The sequence below is a fragment of the Capra hircus genome, chromosome 2 (assembly GCF_001704415.2).
Source record: "Capra hircus breed San Clemente chromosome 2, ASM170441v1, whole genome shotgun sequence".
Classification (NCBI taxonomy): domain Eukaryota; kingdom Metazoa; phylum Chordata; class Mammalia; order Artiodactyla; family Bovidae; genus Capra; species Capra hircus.
Window position 1 is genome coordinate 17,660,803 of NC_030809.1, and position 19,971 is coordinate 17,680,773.

The following is a 19,971-nucleotide window of genomic DNA, read 5'->3' on the forward strand; positions in this document are numbered from 1 at the left end:
CAGAGGAGCCTGGCGGGCTACAGTCCATGGGGTCGCACTGAGTCAGACATGACTGAGCGACTGAGCACGCACACGTGCACGTATAATAGTATGCTTGTGGGAAGGTGGGCAAAGATCTAGTTCATCAAAGGCTTGGAACAGGGACGTCCCTGGCGCCACAGTGGATAAGAACGCATCTGCCAGTGCAGGGGACACGGGTTCCACCCCTGGTCCAGGAAGGCTCCACATGCTACGGAGCAGCTAAGCCCGTCTGCCCCAACTGCCTGAGCCTGCTCACTCTAGGGCCCGCGAACCAGACTTCTGAGCCTGTGCGCCTAGAGCCTGTGCCCCCAACAGCAGAAGCCCCTGAACAGAAGCTCCACAATGAGAAGCCTGTGCACTGCAGCTAGGCAGTAGCACTCGCTCACCCGGAGAAAAGCCCGCGCAAAGATCCCGCAAAGCCAAAAAGAAATGCAATTATTATTTTTTTAATTTCAGATTCCATATAAGCAAAGTTTAATGCATGTAATATACGAACCTCTTCAAGAATAAAAAGCAGTACTAGAAGTTGACATGGAGTAAAATATACATATTTCTTTAGTCTATAGATTAAATATTCACATATGCAACTGTTAATAAATTATTTTTATAACACTAAACATATGAGTCACTGGAGAATATCAGCATTTTACTTTTACAGTTACAATGGTGAGTGATAGCCAGGCAGAAGCACTTTTGAGCGAAAAGACGAAAAAAGACAAAAGTATAAACTGCTGTGACATTTCACTCTGAAACGATGTGTCATGAATGAAGCAGATTTATCCGTCCACAAAAAAACTGTCAGCAGAGGCGGAGAGGCAAAATCACCATTGCCTCCCCATGGAGGCGGGAGAGAGGGGCAGAATGATCGACCACTGAGGTTGCTGGTGTCTTACAGGATTTTAGGTTGATGATACGGTCCCTATTTGGTAAAAATAATTTCAATTAGGTAATAAGGCAGTGAATTATGAGGGTGAATAATTATTAAAAACAGCTAATAACCTATGTTGTTTAACTATTAATAATAGCCAACATACAATAATTCATTTTTAATTATTTCATCTTTAGCATCTATTTTTATCTTATAACCTTTGATATAGATAGCAAGTTTTTAAACAGCCATATTTATGTTCTTATTAATGCAGGTTGAATCTAGCTTATTATGCATGCCCATAAGCTTTCAGAACTCAGTTGATAAAACATTACACATGAAATTTTTAAACTGTTGACACTTTGCATCAAGGTCACAAATGGGCTGTAATTTGATATTTACACAGTTCTGTTGACTTGCCACAGGGTACATGCACACAGTTGCTGTACACACGTGGTATTAACCTGTCACTGAAAACCTGGCTGGGAATGAAGTCTGGAACTTCCAAGTGAAGCAAAGCAGCAGGAGCCACACAGAGGCACGAGCCCTCTGCCTGCCTGCCAGCCACCCTGCCTCGTTCCTGGGCAGGACCGGAGGCCTGGGTCTCTCGCCAATGAAATCTTTGCTCTGTGCTTGGACTAAATCCAGACGCCACTTTGACAGACGCTTCATCTGCCAGGAAGCAGACTGCGTTTGATTTCACAGACATCCCTGGAAACCCAAGACTGAGTGTTAAGGGCGCGTGGATGAGGGTTAAAATTTGATCTGGTAGGAATCCAGGTTTAGTAAAACAGGAAACAAGAATCTGTCGCCAAGCCATGGCTATGGAGCTGTTCCCGAGGAGTGAGGTGTCGAGAAAAGCCAGAGCCCACCTCTGGCTCCCATTTAGGATGTCCCCGGGCATCACAGGAAGGTCCTCTGGCCTGGGGAGGGGGCTGTATTTTTTCTAGGTAGCAAAGTGGAGATTGCGGGCAAGAAGCACTGATAAGGTTGATAAGGTGACGGGAGGCTGAGAGCTACTTTGTTCTGTACCCTGAAAGGAGTCATGAGACTATTTGCTGTATGGGTACTTACTTGGTATGAGCTCTCGGGAAGAAAACAATTGTTAAAATAACCCATCTCAGGGAGGTAGAATTTTCCTCCCTGCAAACTGTACTGCTTTTGCTCCTCTGCCAACTTAACAGAATACAAACTGTGCTTGGGTTTTCAACCTGCATTACCACAGCCTGTGTTTGTGTGTGTGTGTGTGTGTGTGTGTGTGTGTGTGTGTGTGTTCTTTAAATACTTATTTCTTCAGGTCTCTGTTGTGTCCTAAGGGATCTTTCTTTGTGGCTAGCTCCCTGGTATGTGGGATCTTAGTTCCCCGACCAGGAATCAAACTCATGTCCCCTGCACTGCGGGATGGATTCTTAACCACTGGACCGCCAGGGAAGTCCCAGCCTGTGTTCCTAAAACTCCCTGTTATACTCACACATGGTATCTAAAAAACACAACAAACTGGTGAATATTACCAAAAGAAGAAGCAGACTCACAGGTCTAGAGAAGAAACTAGTGGTCACCAGTGGGAGGCAGGAAGGGGAGGGGCAACATAGCTGTGGGAGAGTGGACAGTACTAACTGCTGGGAAAAGATAAGCTCAAGGATGTATTGTACAACATGGGGAATACAGCCAATATTTGGCAATAACTATAAGTGGAAAGTAACCTTTAAAAATCTGTATAAAATATTTTAATAAAAATAAAGATCAAATACCCTCCCCGCAAAAAAAAAAAAAAAAAAATCCCTGTTATGAAAGTGATGATACTCCAGATTCCTTGTGGGGAGCAGCATCTCTCTAAGAAATATCTACAGGTTTATTTGACAACATCAAGTCCTGGGAAGTTAAATTCTGCACCCAGTCTACGAGCAGAATGTCTAGGCTTCTCTCCAGCCACGTCCCAGGGGGCCAGGTCAGAGGCTGTCCACGTGGGGGACACACGCCTGGCATCCCTGGTCCACAGAGTGGGGGCCCTGAATACCAACTTCAAGGAGCAGAGTCGGGGAGGCAGCTGCCCTCATGGGAGCACTCCCCCCCCACTCTGTGGCCCCTGTCCCCTCACGGCTCCCTGTGGGCACACTCAGCCACCTACTCTACTCATGGGTGAACTCAGATGACACAACACCAGGAAAAACTCCAAAAGCCCACTTCCCCCTTTCCAACGCCTAGATAAAATACATCTGAAATAAAAACCTGCCAATAATCATTTATTGTTTCCATACAGCAGAAGTCTCTTTTCTAATGTGGTGGCAGGACATGCGGGCCTCCTGTCCTGCAGCCCCCAACCCCCGAGTGGTGCCAGGGTCATGACCTGACCCTCCCTGACCTGTAGCCGAGACTGTGGTTCAGGCAAAAGGCCTGGCAGAGGCAGGCGTGGTGCTGCGTGTGTGTGCAAATATTCTATGACTCCTTGAATCAGCAAGGCCTTAGCGCTTAAGGGACGGCAGCAGAAGAGGTCTGACACAGAAGGAAAACGCACCGTGCCTCTTACTTCCCAGGGGCGGGAACGTGTGCATCTAGAGCTGACTGCTTTCGCTGGCTTCCCTGCCGCTGCTTCCTCTTGCGGAGGTGCCGCTGGAGCTGCAGCTTGTTGGTGAAGTACATCCGTCTCCAGCCCATGTCCTGGGCCAAGGCTCGCATGTCGGGAGTGATGTGGTCACAGGAGCTCCGGACGATCTGCTCCCACAGTTCCTCCGACATGCACAACTGTGGGCAGAAGTCAGAGGGCGGTGACATCACACGCGGGTTAAGGGAAAGTCATTCACTCACTCACTCAAAATCGCTGTCCAACTCCTGCTGCCCGTGAGACCTGGGAGGAAACACCGCGGATGCACGGAGAGGTGCAAGCCACAGTTCCAGTTCCTGAAATTTCCTCTGTGGGGAGAGAGGCAAGCACCCAAGTATCTAAAGGACTGAGCAATACTCAATTAAGGGAGTAAACTGAGTCCTGATCTCATTTGAGATGCAAAATGCCAGCTAGTTATAAATAGTGCCCATACAACATAACATAGTTTATGTAGATAGCCTGGTAGGGTGAATTTCCGATTAGCCACATAGCAGAGGCTGACAATGTGTGGTTGACCCCTCTTCACCTAGGGCTGCAGGAGCATTGCTAACTTCTGCTCAGGCGCCCTCATGTTAAACCCTGGCTTAAGTCACCTCTGGCTTCCCAGGTGGCTCAGTGATCAAGAATCTGCCTGCCACACAGGAGAGCCATGGGTTCAATCCCTAGGTCGGGAAGGTCCCCTGGAGTAGGAAATGGCAACCCGCTCCAGTATTCTTGCCTGGGAAATCCCATGGATGGAAAAGCCTGGAGGGTTACAGTCCATAGGGTCACAAAAGAGGCGCACAGGACTTAATGACTGAACAACAACAGATAAGTCACCTCTCCTGCGGGGTTGTTCAGCGGACAGCTTAGCTCACTGCGGGCTGCTCAGTAGTGAACCACATCGAAACCGACAAGCAGCCCTTGGAGACTGCCAACCAGCACACCTAAAATTTACACACTCCTGGGCCCAGGGTCCTATCCACAAGTTTCTCTCCAAGTCCTTTGCATGCTTGACATCACACCATGCAGCAGAGTGGCCTGAAAGATTCAGTCTGCTCCCTGAGCCTGTAGGCACAGGGCAAAGAGAGCTGTTCTCTGGAATACCGTCCCCAGGATGTCCTTCTGCTGTCTGGCTCTTTACCTGAGGCCAGGAGGTTAAGGACAGACAAGACCCCTCCAGCCTAGTATCTTCACAAGACCATTTTGCCCTCCCTCAAGCTCAAAGCTGCTACAGTTCAGCTTCCATTAACCAAAGATTTCCCACCAGGACTTTTCCAATTGCTACCATCATTTATGACAACGCTGTTCATCGGCCTCCTGCTACTAAGCATTCTTACCATGGAGATTTTCTGACCCCTTGCTGCCATGCCCCCAAATCCTTCTTAAAGCTTCCATTACATTTATTATCTCTGACCTTAGCAATGGCCATGGTTTGTTTTTTGGTGCGTGTATGCAAGACCAGGAGCATTGAAAGATGCTCGGATTTTTGACGTTGCACAGTGATAACTCCATCAACTCAAAATGTGCTTGAAGAAGGGTCCCATGTGGGCCCCAGGACACTTCCTGGCTCCACTCTTCCTGCGCCAACTGGACACTCAGGGGAGTTCGTCGCCAACCTGATTTCCCCTTTCTTGGGTTCCATCTAGTGGTCATCCCATGTGACAATCCAGCAGTGGAAAGAATAGCAGGAGTTCCCTAGTCACCCAGTACTTAAGAATGTGTTTTCCAATGCCAGGGACTTGGGTTTGATACCTGGTTGGGGACCTAAGATCCCACATGCCGAGGGGCAACTGAGCCCGTGCACCATGACTACCGACCCCGTACGTGCTCCTCAGTCTGACTTCTAGGCTCTTCTCCACACATACCCTTCTTCTCCCATTTAAACATCCAAACAAGAGTGGCAGCGCAACATACTCCACCTAGTCCTCCCACGGGGGAAAATGTGTCTGTTCTTTGCCTTCCACTCTTGCCACCCCATTCCTGCCAAATCCCAACAGTCACTGCAGACCTCTGGATGAGGCCTGTTCCTTCCAGTTAATCCCAGTTCATCTTTGTATCCTAGAATTATAAACTCAATGGGTACCGACTTGCCTACTTAAAATACTAGGCGAAAGGGAAAGAGGAAATACTGGTTTACATGCAAATGCATATATCACTGGGTGAGGAAGAAAATACAGGGAGCTACTGCAGTCCTGGATTCTGAAACTGGTCACCAGCAGGAGCTGTGTTTGTGATTTTCTCATTCTACTACCTGTTCCATCTTCCTTTTGTCCTCAGCTTATTTAACTTCTATGCAGAGTATATCATGAGAAACGCTGGACTGGAGGAAGCACAAGCTGGAATCAAGATTGCCAGGAGAAATATTAATAACCTCAGATATGCAGATGATATCACCCTTATGGCAGAAAGTGGAGAGGAACTAAAAAGCCTCTTGATGAAAGTAAAAGAGGAGAGTGAAAAAGTTGGCTTAAAGCTCAACATTCGGAAAACTAAGTTGGTCCCATCACTTCCGGGGAAATAGGGAAACAGTGGAAACAGTGTCAGACTTCATTCTTGGGGGCTCCAAAATCACTGCAGATGGTGACTGCAGCCATGAAATTAAAAGATGCTTACTCCTTGGAAGAAAAGTTACGACCAACCTAGATAGCATATCCAAAAGCAGAGACATTGCTTTGGCAACAAAGGTCTGTCTAGTCAAGGCTATGGTTTTTCCAGTGGTCATGTATGGATGTGAGAGTTGGACTATAAAGAAAGCTGAGCACCAAAGAATTGATGCTTTTGAACTGTGGTGTTGGAAAAGACTCTTGAGAGTCCCTTGAACTTCAAGGAGATCCAACCAGTCCATTTTGAAGGAGATCAGCCCTGGGTGTTCTTTGGAAGGACTGATGCTAAAGCTGAAACTCCAATACTTTGGCCAAGTCGTGCAAAGAGTTGACTCATTGGAAAATACTCTGATGCTGGGAGGGATTGGGGGCAGGAGGAGAAGGGGACGACAGAGGATGAGATGGCTGGATGGCATCACTGACTTGATGGACATGAGTTTGAGTGAACTCCGGGAGTTGGTGATGGACAGGGAGGCCTGGCGTGCTGCGATTCATGGGGTCACAAAAAGTCAGACACAACTGAGCAACTGAACTGAACTGAACTGAGTACCTGAACTGGTCAAGATTCTATACCTACTGATGTGATCCAAACCTTCTCCAATTCCTGCCAGGTGTGAACACTTCTTGATCTTATAGGTAGACGATATTTTAGTTTTATTAGGTTTTGCCATTGAATGTGCCAGTATTAGAAGGCATTTGCCAGAGGAAATCTCTGGTGGTCCAGTGGTTAGGACTCTGTATTTTCACTGCAGGGGCCATGGGTTTGATCCCTGGTGGAGGAAATAAGATCCTTGAAAACCATGTGGTGCAGCCCAATTAAAAAAAAAAAAAAATATATATATATAGAAACAAAAAACTCAGCTCATGTGCATGGATGGTCTGAGTCCTAGAAACACTTCTCTGTAATTCTCTTGTGAACCAGCAAGTCTATTTTTCTCTGGTAAATAGGATTAATCACCTGAGTCAATATAGTAATGCTCATTTGGGTAGTTTTGTTTTTTTTTTTTTGCCTGTTTGTCCAGTGGCATTAGGAGCCCCAGATAGACTGGGAACACTTTTAATTTCTAGTTTGGTGGAATCATTCTTGTTCTTTACGTGAATGTATTGCTTCTTTGACCATCAACATTTCTAGCCTAGTAGCAGCCAAAGCTGTGAAGAAGAAAGCAACATTTTTTTTCACATTGGTGATTAGGTTTGACTCCGAGAGAGCGTTCTCCCACGTCCATCCTTCGGTTGTAGCTACAGAAGAAAGAGGACCACACTCCACTCAGTGACTGGGAGCATGTATTACATCCTGTCAGACTGCACACCAACCTTCCAAAGTGTCGTCTGTTAGCTGATGAGATAAGGGAGTAAGTGCCTCCAAAAAGCCATGCCCTCATTCCCTGAAAACAACTATTTCTAGATAGTGGAGGGTATGCTAACAGTGGGAAATTTTGTACTCATTATCTTATGTATTTATATCTGTTTATTTAATAAGTGAATTTATTTATTTCAGAAAAAAAAAATCATCTGAAGCAATCTTGTGTGGGCTACCATGATGGAAAAATAAGACATTCGGTCAATTTATACACAATGTCGCCGAAGGAGCATGGTGTGCCAGGAAAGCAGAACCAGACCCAGAGTAGGAACCTCACCCAGGGAAAACATGGCGCTGCTTCCTCCACGGTGGAGAGGGTCCAGAGTAACTGACCTGGCGGTGGTGTTCAGTCGTCAAGTCATGTCCGACTCTTATGCGACCCTGTGGATTATAGCCCACCAGCCTCCTCTGTCCATGGGATTTCCCAGGCAAGAATACTGGAGTGGGTTGTCATTACCTTCTCCAGGGGATCTTCCCAATCCAGGGATTGAACCTGCATTCCTTGCTTCTCTTGCATTGGCAGGCAGATTCTTTACCACTGGCGCCACCTAGAAACCTGTGTAACCCACCGAGCACTTTGTCAATGACTGGACCCCGCCCTTTGAGTACCTTCCCGAGGGCTCAGCATTGCCCCTCCTGTGACAGTGGCCAGATTAATCTTGAAAAAAGGAGACTCATGTGGTTGAGTCCATGTACAATTTCCATCCTTGCCACCTGGGCACTTGGTTTATGAACCCAGCCGGGGATAGGAGATAACTAATGTCCATAGAACAGACCCCCTCATCCATCTCATTACTGAAGACGTCCTCGGCACTGCGTGCTCTTTGGTGAATAGTCACATGGGACACAAATATCCTGAGTCTTTGGATTATTCTGAAAAGTCAATCCAAATACCTCTTTCCCCAAATTCCACATTAATCTCCAAATCTTGTTCAAGACCATCTATGCAAAACATCAGCATTTACCCCACAGGAATTCAAGAGCTGTTTCTCAGTAGCAGAACAGTTATCTGCAAAAGCATCCATGCCTTTACTCTAAAAACCTCAGAGATATGAGCTGTAATTTTCCTGATGATGCAACGATCAAGATAGACCATAGCCATACAGGCCACAGACACTCTAAATACCAATCTGCTGGATTGTAAGGAGCAAGTGATTCATCCGTTTACCCTGCATTCTGGACCAGCTGCTGGGTAAACTTAAATGTGGCAGCTTTATGGGCTACTTGGTAAATGAATCAGAGAAGCAAACTCAAATGTGTTATATGTTACCTTGAAAACTAAAAAGATCCACAAAGAGCTGTGCTGCTTTCTTAGCACGCGTCAATTCAGTCATTTCCGATTCTTTGTGACCCTATGGACTGTAGCCCACCAGGCTCCTCTGCCCATGGAATTCTCCAGGCAAGAATCAACTGGAATGGGTTGCCATTCCCTTCTCCAGGGGATCTTCCCAACGCAGGGATAGAACCCAGGTCTCCTTCACTGCAGGCAGATTCTTTACCATCTGAGCCACAGGGAAGGCCTTTTTGAGTAGCAAGTTACAATAAGGCAATGGATTCTGGATAACACACGGAGATGGCAGGCCTCTCAGTTTTTGAGTTCATCTCCAACTCTTTCAGGTATACATATCTTACACCAAGCCACCTAAGGTATCTGCTTCCCTTGCTCAGCAGCATGATGTCATCAGTGTGGAATAGCATGTGAGAAGGTAAAGGGGTCAATATTTCTACGATGTAAGTATGACTTACAGCTGCAGAGCCGACATAGTACTCAGGCAAAATGATGAAGGTGTGCTGCTATCCTCACCAGGTGAAGGCAAATCTCCTGTGGCATTCCTTCTGGAAAATTCAGGAAGATATAAGGAGGGTGCGTAACAGGTAGTGGCAAGGTAGGAGGTGAGAAATGATCAGACTGTAGATATATTTTGAAGGCGGGGTTCATGTGACTTGCTAATGAATTAAATGAAAAGCAAGAGGAAAAGGAAGAATTAAAGATGAGCTCTTTGACTTGAACAGCTATGTAAATCATGTTCAGTTACAGGACAGTGATGCCTTTAATAACCTGAATCCCTGAGGGACTTTGTGGAGCAGGGCCTCCTGTCAGTGGGTATGAATCATGAGAGAAATGAACATCTATTATTGTCTCAAGCCCCTGGAGTTTTAGGGTGGTTTGTGACCCCAAACCACAATCTCTCACCTGGTCTATCCTAATATGATGAGTAGTGAAAACTTTTCTAGTGTTTGATATGTAACTGCTATTTAAGGATGACTACAAGCTTTGACTCCTTCACAAGATATGACGGGGTCCTTCTTGTAGTGAAACTCATTCAGGATGGATCACCTTTGGGCAATCCCATCAATGAAATGAGAAACTGGTATAGACTCAAGCCATCCTCTGATTTTATCCATTCTGTTGGTACAAATGCCTGGAAAATCCCAAGGACAGAGGAGCCTGGCAGGCTACAGTTCATGGGGTCACAAGAGTTGGACACAACTTAGCTACTAAACCACCAACCAGCACAAATTCCAAGGTTGCAAAGTTGGTTCAGCAGAAATGCTGTTGCTGTTGCTTAGTCACTCAGTCATGCTCAACTCTTTGCGACGCTATGGACTGTAGCCCACCAGGCTCTTCCGACCAGCGGATTTTCCCGGCAAGAATACTAGAGTGGGTTACCATTTCCTTCTCCAGAGGGTACTCCCCATGCAGGGAATGAACCCAGGGACCTCCTGAGGCTCCTGCATTGCTGGTGGATTCTTTACCACTGAGCCACTGGAGAAGCCCTGTCATTAGAAATGACTCAGAGGTGAATATTCTAAAGATGTATTAAAAAGGAATCTGAGCTATCACAAGTATATAGTAACATAGCAGGAAGGATGGGGCTTCCCTGGTAGCTCAGATAGTAAAGAATCCGCCTGCAACGCAGGAGACCCAGGTTTGATCCCTGGGTTGGGAAGATCCTTTGGAGAAGGAAATGGCAGCCCACTCCAGTATTCTTGTCTGGGAAACCCCAGGGACAGAGGAGCCTGGTGGGCTACAGTCCATTGAGTCTCAAAGGGTCGGACACAACTGAGCAAGCAGCTAAGCACAACACACACAGAAGGACAGTGGCACGCTCTGAGGCGCGAGGACCTTTCCTGCCTTACTGCTCACGGGTGCTCCCATGTGACCTGAGGAGAATTCTTTCAAGGCCATGGCCTGTCATTGTGGGACCTACCTGCTGCAGCTCTTGTTTCACTGAGTGAAAAAACACATTCGCATACTTAACTCCATCTTATAAGAGAGAATGTTTTCCTGTGTTCTTCAGGTACCAAGGTAGACAAGGTCACCAGCAAACACAGTTGATTTGAGCACTGGCCCTGACACTTAATGATTAAGTCCTCCTGGGCATTCTACTTATTGCTCTAAGCCTGTCTCCACATCTGATCTTGCATTTGCTCATCCAAGGAGCAGAATAAAGTGATTTAAGCACACTGGCCACTGAGTAAGGCTGCCTGGGCGCAGCACCAGACTCCACTGCTCATTACTTGTGCGCTTTATCTGAGTCTCTATTTCTGCCTTGATAGTCAAGACTGGGTGGTCTCTACCCAACCATCCCACAGCTCTGTTTGAGGACTGCACTGGATTATGTACATCCAATGCTTAGCACATAGTAGGTATTCAATAAGTGGTACTTATTGTGACTACATGGAAATGATGTTAAACTTTTAGTGCTGTGAAAGTTACCAGGGGTGACACAGGTAAAGTACATGGAAAGATGTAATTGATGGGGAGGAAAGGGAGACGGAACAGATGCTACCTCATCCATTTCTGATAAGACACCGGGAAGAAAGTTCCCACGGCACCTAGCTACTGGGGGGCCAATTCAGTCACCAGGGTTGGGAGTCTGGGGAGGTCCAGCACCAGGATTGAGAGCTCGCCCCACCATGTGACAGCTGTCTGAAGGTGAACTGACCATGCGCCTGACTGATGTCGGACCCACCTGGTGTGTGGACCCAACTGGTCATACCAGCTGCCACTACCCACCCCATCCATAGCTTCAGGAGGCCAAGCAGTCCACTCTCACCACCCTTGGCCTGGCCTTGGTGGGGTCCTGCTTTGCTCCCACGCATTCTGCTTTCTTTCTGGAGAAGGGGAAAAGCATGTAAGCATTATCTCTGTTCATGATACTGTTATACCCACTTTGGAGCAGAAAGCAGGCTATAGTCTTTACTTTCATACTTCATGCTGGTCTCAACATATTTCAATAAAGGAAAAGAGTGAATTACAAACAGAAATGAATAGAATTATAGGGCATCATCATTTAAGACCCTTTCTGCATAAATATTAAAGGCAAAAACTATTATATTCACATCATGAACGTTACTATTAAACAGCAATACTGAATCTTATGATACTGACAACCCTCCAGACATTTTGATGTTAGGCAGGTCATTCATTGTTTTAATCCCACCTTCAACAGCCCTTCAAGGTCCAGTTTCTCTACTCAGGTTACAACATATTCTAAATATAAACAATAAAGGAAAACTCTTAAAAAGATTTCTTAGTATTAAAAAAAAACATATCTGAACCTCTTTTTAAAAATATGAACTCTAGATGATTATTTCTTTCCCAGCACAATACATTTCAGGGTGTCAGTGTATCTTATATAACAGAAATTATGGGAGAAAATGACGAGGTTTTCAGGGGAAAGGAAGGAATTCTTAGAGATGAAATTTCCACCAGTGTAACTTCATTTATGGATCATTATATTTCATAAGGAAAATATTTAGTTTTATTTTGCATTATAAGTTGGTCCACAAAATACCCCCAGCCAGGACTCACAAACCCTAGGGCTCTTTTGCTTGATACATCTCAGGGTGCAAAACACAAAATACCCATCTTGACTGATTCTAGCCACTTGGATCCAAAACGTAGCTGATCGTGGATTTAGCTCCCCCTGGTGGTGGTGCATGAACTTAACATACATGAACTATGCAGACGTTCTAAGGGATCCTTGAGTTCAGTCCAGTTCAGTTCAGCCGCTCAGTCGCCTCTGACTCTTTGTGACCCCATGGACTGCAGCACATCAGGCCTCCCTGTCCATCACCAACTCCCAGAGTTTACTCAAACTCATGTCCACCGAGTCAGTGATGCCATCCAGCCATCTCATCCTCTGTCGTCCCCTTCTCCTCCTGCCTTCAATCTTTCGCAGCATCAGGGTCTTTTCAAATGAGTCAGTTCTTCGCATCAGGGATCCTAGGACTTACCTATTAATAGCTAAAATCTTTCCTTTTACAATGTGAAAGTTAAGGCTGAGAGGGGATAAGGGTGTGACTGCCCAGGGTTCATGGTGGGGAGTCACTGAGTGAAGAACAGAACCCAGCTCTCTGGCCTCAAGCTGATTTAAACACCCACACTCTCTGTACAGAGTGGAGATGTCAAAATAACCCCGTTACCCCCACCTCAGGCTTCCAGCCTTTCAGAGTCTCATGAGATATTTCATCTGTAGAGTTTTAATAGCAAGCGGTCAGATTCTTGTTCCGGATGCTTAGAATTGGGTTATAAATAAATGCGCTTGCCGGGTCCACCAAGAACTACCTAATCCAACACTCAGAGCCTGGCCTGGCTGTATCCACTGGCTCCCCAGGTGGCTTGCCTACTTGGCCAGACCTGGGACTCAGTCATAGAGAATTTGGGACCATGAGGAAAAATCTGCTCTCCATAGGCCAAAACGTGACAGAGGAGAGACTTTCTTCCTCAGTGGGTTTCATGGGGCCCTGTTCCTGAGTTCCGGACAAGACAAATATGTCCATTTGCTGGTCACGGTTGTACCCACCTCCCATCTGGACCTCAGCAGCCCCCAGGAAGGTCCCACATGGCAGCCTCACCTCAGTGAGCCCACCACAACCCCAGGGCTGGCCCTCGGTGTGACGTTTTGGTGTCCCGAGACACAGGATCCACCTTTCAAGGGCATGCTCATCTGAGCCAAGTTCCAATAAAGAGGAGGGGCTTCCCTGGTGGCTCAGATGGTTAAGAATCCACCTGCCAATGCAGGAGATGCAGGCTCGATTCCTGGGTCGGGAAGATCCCCTGGAGGAGGAAATGGCAACCCACTTCAGTATTCCTGCCTGGAGAATCCCAAGGACAGAGGAGCCTGGTAGGCTACAGTCCACAGGGTCACAGAGTCGGACATGACCGAAGCGACTTAGCACACAGGACGCAGAGAAATACAACCTTCCAACTCACCAGACCTTTAGATGCTCATCCCTGGAGGCTCCATGGCTTAGTCAACATGAAATCAGAGCAAGACCAGGCAGCCAGATGGCCCTCATCACTGGTGGCATTAAGTGGGATAAGTGGAAACTTACAGACTTGGCTGTGGGCTAGCACCACGGGCTCTCCCAGGCTCGGACTCCCGCCCACCAGAGTCCCCACACCCTCTGTGTCTCTCATGTGTCTTTATGCTTCCAGGGCAAACTCAATTTTGCAGAGTCTGGTCTGGCCATAGTCTGGGGAGTTATTTATAAATAGCAGAGGGAAAACCACTTGAATGTCTATCATTAGGGATCTAGTTTTAAAAATTACAACTTGTCCATATAACAATAACTTAAATCACTTTTCTAAATGGAAGATTTATATGTAGACATGAAAGAGTATCTAAAATATGTTTTAGATAAAAACACTGACAGAGAACAATATATAAAGTGCTACCATATGCTTTTATGCTTTTTAAAAGAGTGTGTATATATATATGTTTATATGCTCACACACCACACACACACACACACACTTACATGTGCATAGACTCTCTGGAAGGACATACAAGACACGGGTAATATGATTGTTGCTGGAGATGAGAATTAGAGGAATGAGGATCAAGAATGGGAGGGAAATTTACTTTTTATTACACATTAAAAGACATAATTTTTTTTTTCGATTGTCAACCTGGTTATTGTAATGCAAATCAATTTTCTTTTTCAAAAATAAAACAAAATTGACATAACACAAAACCCAAACAAGGGAGGGGACATTCAGGAGTTAAGAGTGGTGTGTCAGAGGGAGGACATTCCTTCAAAAGAAAGTGTTAGTTGCTCAGTCATATGACTCTGCGACTCATATGGACTGTAGCCCACCAGGCTCCTCTGTCCATGGGATTCTCCAGGCAAGAATACTGGAGTGAGTTGGCATTCGTTTCTCCAGGGGATCTTCCCGACCCAGGGACTGAAGCCGGGCCTCCTGCTTTGCAGGCAGGTTCTTTACTGTCTGAGCTGAAAGGAACAATGTAAGAAAGGCCTAGGGGCGCAGAGAGCTGAGCACACAGGACGGCGCACGGTCTGCCTTGCCGGGGCTGTGGGCGGGAACCGGGGCTGGGACACAGTGGCTTGAAGTGCCAGCCAAGACTGTGGATCTCATTCTGAAAATGATGGGACATCGCTAACGGTCACTGAGCAGGGCAGTGACATGACCAGCGTGTATTTTAGAAAGCCACCTTCAGCCCGCACGAAAGGTTTAGCCAATGAATCAGTGAGCAAGCCACCAGGAAGAAACTCAGCAGAGAATCCTGGAAGCGGAGATGGGTCAGGGAGTGGGAGGCCTCATCCTTTGGATGTGACAACCGAGAGGTTACTGTGAATGAGGCCAGAGATATTAGGAGGCGTGGACAGAGGGGAGATGAGAGTGGAGGGGTAGGCAGATAGAAGACCAGGGATTCCCAGAAATCTGGATAAGATCAGTGAAATTTTTAGAAATCAAACAAAACAACAATTAAGAACCAAAAGATTGCTCACTTTGTAATTCGCCAAGTAAGGGTAATTTGCTAAAATTATCATGTTTTAATACCATTGTTTTATAAAAGAAGGGATATTTTAAATCTCCCCCCAGTAGGAAGGGCTGACCTCTGTTAAAGAATGGTCATTCATATGAAACAAATTTATATTATCACCTGTGTGTGTGTGTGTGTGTGTGCAGTCACTCACTCATGTCTGACTCTTTGCAACCCTGTGGACTATAGTCCCTCCAGACTCCCCTGTTCATGGTATTTCCCAGACAAGAATACTGCAGTGGGTTGCCATTTCTTCCTCCAGGGGATCTTCCCAATCCAGGGATCAAATTCACATCCCTTGCATCTTCTGCATTGGAGGGTGGATTCTTCACACTGTGTCACCAGGACACACCCTTACTGTTCCCATTTTCTCAGGGATTATAAAATCTCAGTCCGCTGAATGATGCTAGTTTGCTGAGTGTGAACCGACATGTAAATCCTTTTTTTTTTTTTTTCCCCAAACAAGGAAGGAAAGAGATTGAATAAGAATAGAGCCAAGAGGACTTCCCATGTGGTCTAGTGGTTGGTGACTGAGAATCTGCACTTCCACTTTGTGCGCGCTAAGTTGCTTCAGTCGTGTCCGACTCTGTGCGACCCTAAGGACTGTAGCACACCAGGCTTCTCTCTGTCCATGCGATTCTCCAGGCAAGAATACTGGAGTGGGTTGCCATTTCCTCCTCCAGGGGATCTTACCAACCCAGGGATCAAGGCATATAAATTCAATCCAGGGTTGGGGAAGTTCCATATGCTGTGCAGTGTTGGAAGCCAAAAAATTTTTTAATAAGAATATAGTCAAGAGTTTTTTTTTATGAAAGATGAGGCTGATTTGAGAAAAATCAATATACTGAGAGGAAAAAACAATTGAAAGATTTAGAAATAAGAACTAAATGTAACGTAGTATCCCAGATTGGATTGCGAAACACTGAAAGGACGTTGGTGGAAACGGTGATGAAATATAAATCAAGTTTGTGGTTTCGTTAATAGTATTGTAGCAACATTAGCTGCCGAGTTTTGATAAATGTTCCAGGTTAGGGGAAGCTGGGTGAAGGTCATATTCAAACCTTTTGCATTATCTTTATGACACTTTTATAAATCTAAAATTTTTATAAATAAAAAGCAAAAATACACGTAACAACAAGTACACAGAGGAAAAAGGGCTTCCCTGGTGGCTCAGTAGTCAAGAATCTGCCTGCTGCTGCAGGAGACACGGGTTCCATCCCTGATTTGGGAAGATCCTACCTGCCACAGAGCAACTCAGCCCGTGGGCCACAACTATCGAGCCTGTGCCCTAGAGCCTGGGAGCCACAACTACTGAGTCCACACTCCACAACTACTGAAGCCCGTGCACCCTAGAGCCCTCACTCCGCAATAAGAGAAGCCCTCCCAGCTCAACTAGAGAGTAGCCCCTGCTCACTGCAGCTAGAGAAAAAAGTCCGAGTGCAGAACGAAGACCCAGCACAGTCAAAAGAAATAAATAAAATTTTTTTTCAAAAGAAAGAAAAAGCAGATAAGTGACAACCTGAAATCCCTCTGGCTAGACCTTGGCACCAGATGGCAGGTGGCACTGACCTGGAAGAAGAAGGAGACCTCCCTCCCTGGGACCACAGGAAAGGGCGGGACAGGGACATGAATAATTTGCCAGTAAACCTGCCCCCAGTTCAGGATGATAAGCTCCTCGGGGTCAGGGACTGATGGACTCATGTGGCTGCCTGCGACGTATAGAAGGGTTTTTCCTACGTCGTCAGTGCTCAGGAAATGTTCATGGATAATAAATCAATTCCATGACTAAAAAATGCCCCCAAAGTTTGAAATAGAAGACTTCTTAATAAAATAATGTAATAACTGATGGGACAAAAACAAAAATGAAAGTAGTTTATAAATGAAGGGGAAAATAGGCAAATGACCACAATATTCAGACTAACGGCAGAAATGAAAGGTTAATGTTACACAGAAAGAAAAAAAAAAAAAAGGCAGCAGCCTTGGATCATGTTCCATCTTGGAATAATTCTGCTCCGCAAGGATTCTGAGGGCTGAAATCAGCAACCTAGAAAAGCCCTACTTTAGAGCTCTGGGTAAATTATGGAGGCTATTATCAAGATTGCACTAAAATAATGGCAGGACATTGAGAGGGAGAGGAGTAGCAAGTGGAAATGAGCAAAACCCGGAGGAAAGACAGCTGCTCCGTGTAAGGAATTGATTCCTCGAGCTACTGCAGCTGCTGCTATTTTCCATCAAATCCTTCCACTGACTCTCAGGACAGACCCAGGCCCCGGGAGAAGCTTTTCATACATTCCCACTCCTATATTTTATTCATTTAAAACTCTCCTTCAGTGGTGATCATCTTGTGATGTATAGAAATAGCAAGTCACCACGCTATGCACCTGGAGCTAACACAGTGTTTTAAGTCAATTACATATCAATTAAAAAACAAAAAACCAAACAGCAAACAAACAAGAATCCTCTTTCCCTTAAAAATATGAATAATCAGCTTCATAGCAGCAACAAGTTCAAAACTCTTAACTTTAATACCTTTTTTTAAGTGGAAAAAAATATACGGTATGATGATTATTCATAATACTTGTTTCTGGTCCTCAATTTTATGGTGGGGGGAAATCAAGTATATATGTTTTTGTACTAAAAAGGGGTATACTAAGTAATACAGACTGTACAACTTAAAATTAATATATAAAAACGAAGAAATTTTATTGTATAACTATGGAAAAAATGTTGACTTTTTAGATAATAAGATTATGATTTGAATCACCTTGGGAGATATTGCACACTCTCTTGTGAATGGACATTGCCCTGGTACATTACAGCTAAATACCGACTTAGGGTTCTTGAGGTGCAAACAACAGACTCCAGCTCTGATTAACTTAAGCCCATGATGATGATGATGAAAGTCACTCAGTTGTGTCTGACTCTTTGAGACCCCATGGACTATATAGTCCATGGAATTCTCCAGGCCAAAATACTGGAGTGGGTAGCCTTTCCCTTCTCCAGGGGATCTTCCCAACCCCGGGATCGAACCCAGGTCTCCCACATTGCAGGCGGATTCATTACCAGCTGAGCCACAAGGGAAGCCCAAGAGTACTGGAGTGGGTAGCCTATCCCTTCTCTAGAGAATCTTCGCAACCCAGGAATCCAACCCGGGTCTGCTGCATTGCAGGTGGATTCTCTACCAACTGAGCTGTGATGGAAGTCCAACTTAAGCCCAAAAGCATACTAAATCATTTCAGTCATGTCCTACTCTTTGCGGCCCCATGTACTGTTGTCGGCCAGGCTCCTCGGTCCATAGGATTCTCCAGGCAAGAATACTGGAGATGGGTTTCCATTCCTTCCTCCAGGGGATCTTCCCAACCCAGGAGCTGAAACTACATCTCCTGTGGCTCCTGCATTGCAGGCAGATTCTTTACCACTGAGCCACCAGGGAAGCCCCATAATGGAAGGATAGTATGTGTGTGTTTAGTTCACAGCAGCACTCTAGAATGAATGGCTGAAAGGGCAGGAACCAAGATCTAGGGAGAGGAACTAATAATAGGTGCATCAAGGTCCTAATGTTGGTTGAAATTACCACTGTATTTTCCATTCTTGTGTCCTTCTGCTGAGGATCCAGAGTTAGTAAGAGAGCTTTGACGAGCTTGGGGCATGGGGCAAAAAACAGGTACTACAATGAACAGTGCCTGAGAATCACCAATAGTGGGAGGACAGGTAATTCAGAAAAGGGCTCTTACTGGAAGAAATGGAAGTGGATGGGGAGTAACGACTACCTGCCTTCTTCTCTTATGCCACCATGCCTCTGCCCAGTTTCTGCCTGGACTTGGAATGCCCCTCTGACCTGGAATGTCCCTAGCTGGCCAGACCACATGACAAACTCCTATTTTCCCCTCAAAACCCAGATAAAGTAACCCATTTCTGTGAAACCAGGCAGAGGAAATCACTGTGTACTCTTTGTGCCTTTTCACACTTCCTTTGTTGAATTGCTAACACTACATTGTAATGATTTGTACTTGTATGGCTTTCTATTAGACTGTAAGTTTCTTAAGTGCAAGAATAATGTCTTTTCAACTCTGTTGCTTCTGTGCCTAGGACAGTAGCTGTCATAAATAAGAATTCAACACATGCTAAATGCTTGCTGAAATAAATGTAAATAACAAATAACACTTCTATAATTAACAATAAGAAAACCTGAAACAAAATTTAACAATTTTGAGGAAGCACCAGGACAATTCTACAGAGACACAAAATAATCTGTTACCTTTGCAAATCTGCGTGATGTTTGAGAAAGCCTGGCAATGTCTTCCAGATCCAGATAAGAAATGATATTCAGCAGCAAACTGTCTGAGAGGCGTTCAAGGAAGTCAAATTTACCTTCACATAAATTGAAGACATAGTCTAATATTTTTGAACCAAATACTAAGGCAATTTGAACTGTAATTCAAAAAAACCAACAAAACAACATGGTTATCATGTGCAGTCACATAAAAGCTAGGATCATTATCAGTAAGACAAGCTTTGAGGCATCCTGCCCTTGAGAGCAATGTTAGAGTTGCTGAGTCATTCCTCCTTTTACCAAGCTGTCTCTGGGGCCAGTGGTATGTATTTACGAAGTATTTGTTTCCAGCAGCTGCCTTTGCCCCGAGATCTAAATCTTTTAGGTATACTCAGGGTTGAACACAGTGATGAAATGAACCAAATTCCAGTCCAGACAACTGACTTAACTAGTCTTCATGTCA

General features: G+C 45.4%; 1 non-coding gene across 1 annotated transcript; it reads right to left on the minus strand.

Moving 5' to 3' along the window:
• LOC102186538 lies at nt 529-19,577 on the minus strand. The gene is made up of 3 exons (XR_001919168.1): nt 19,494-19,577; nt 3,405-3,631; nt 529-940 (listed from the first exon to the last, which is right to left on the minus strand). It is a non-coding gene; the product is annotated as an uncharacterized LOC102186538 (transcript).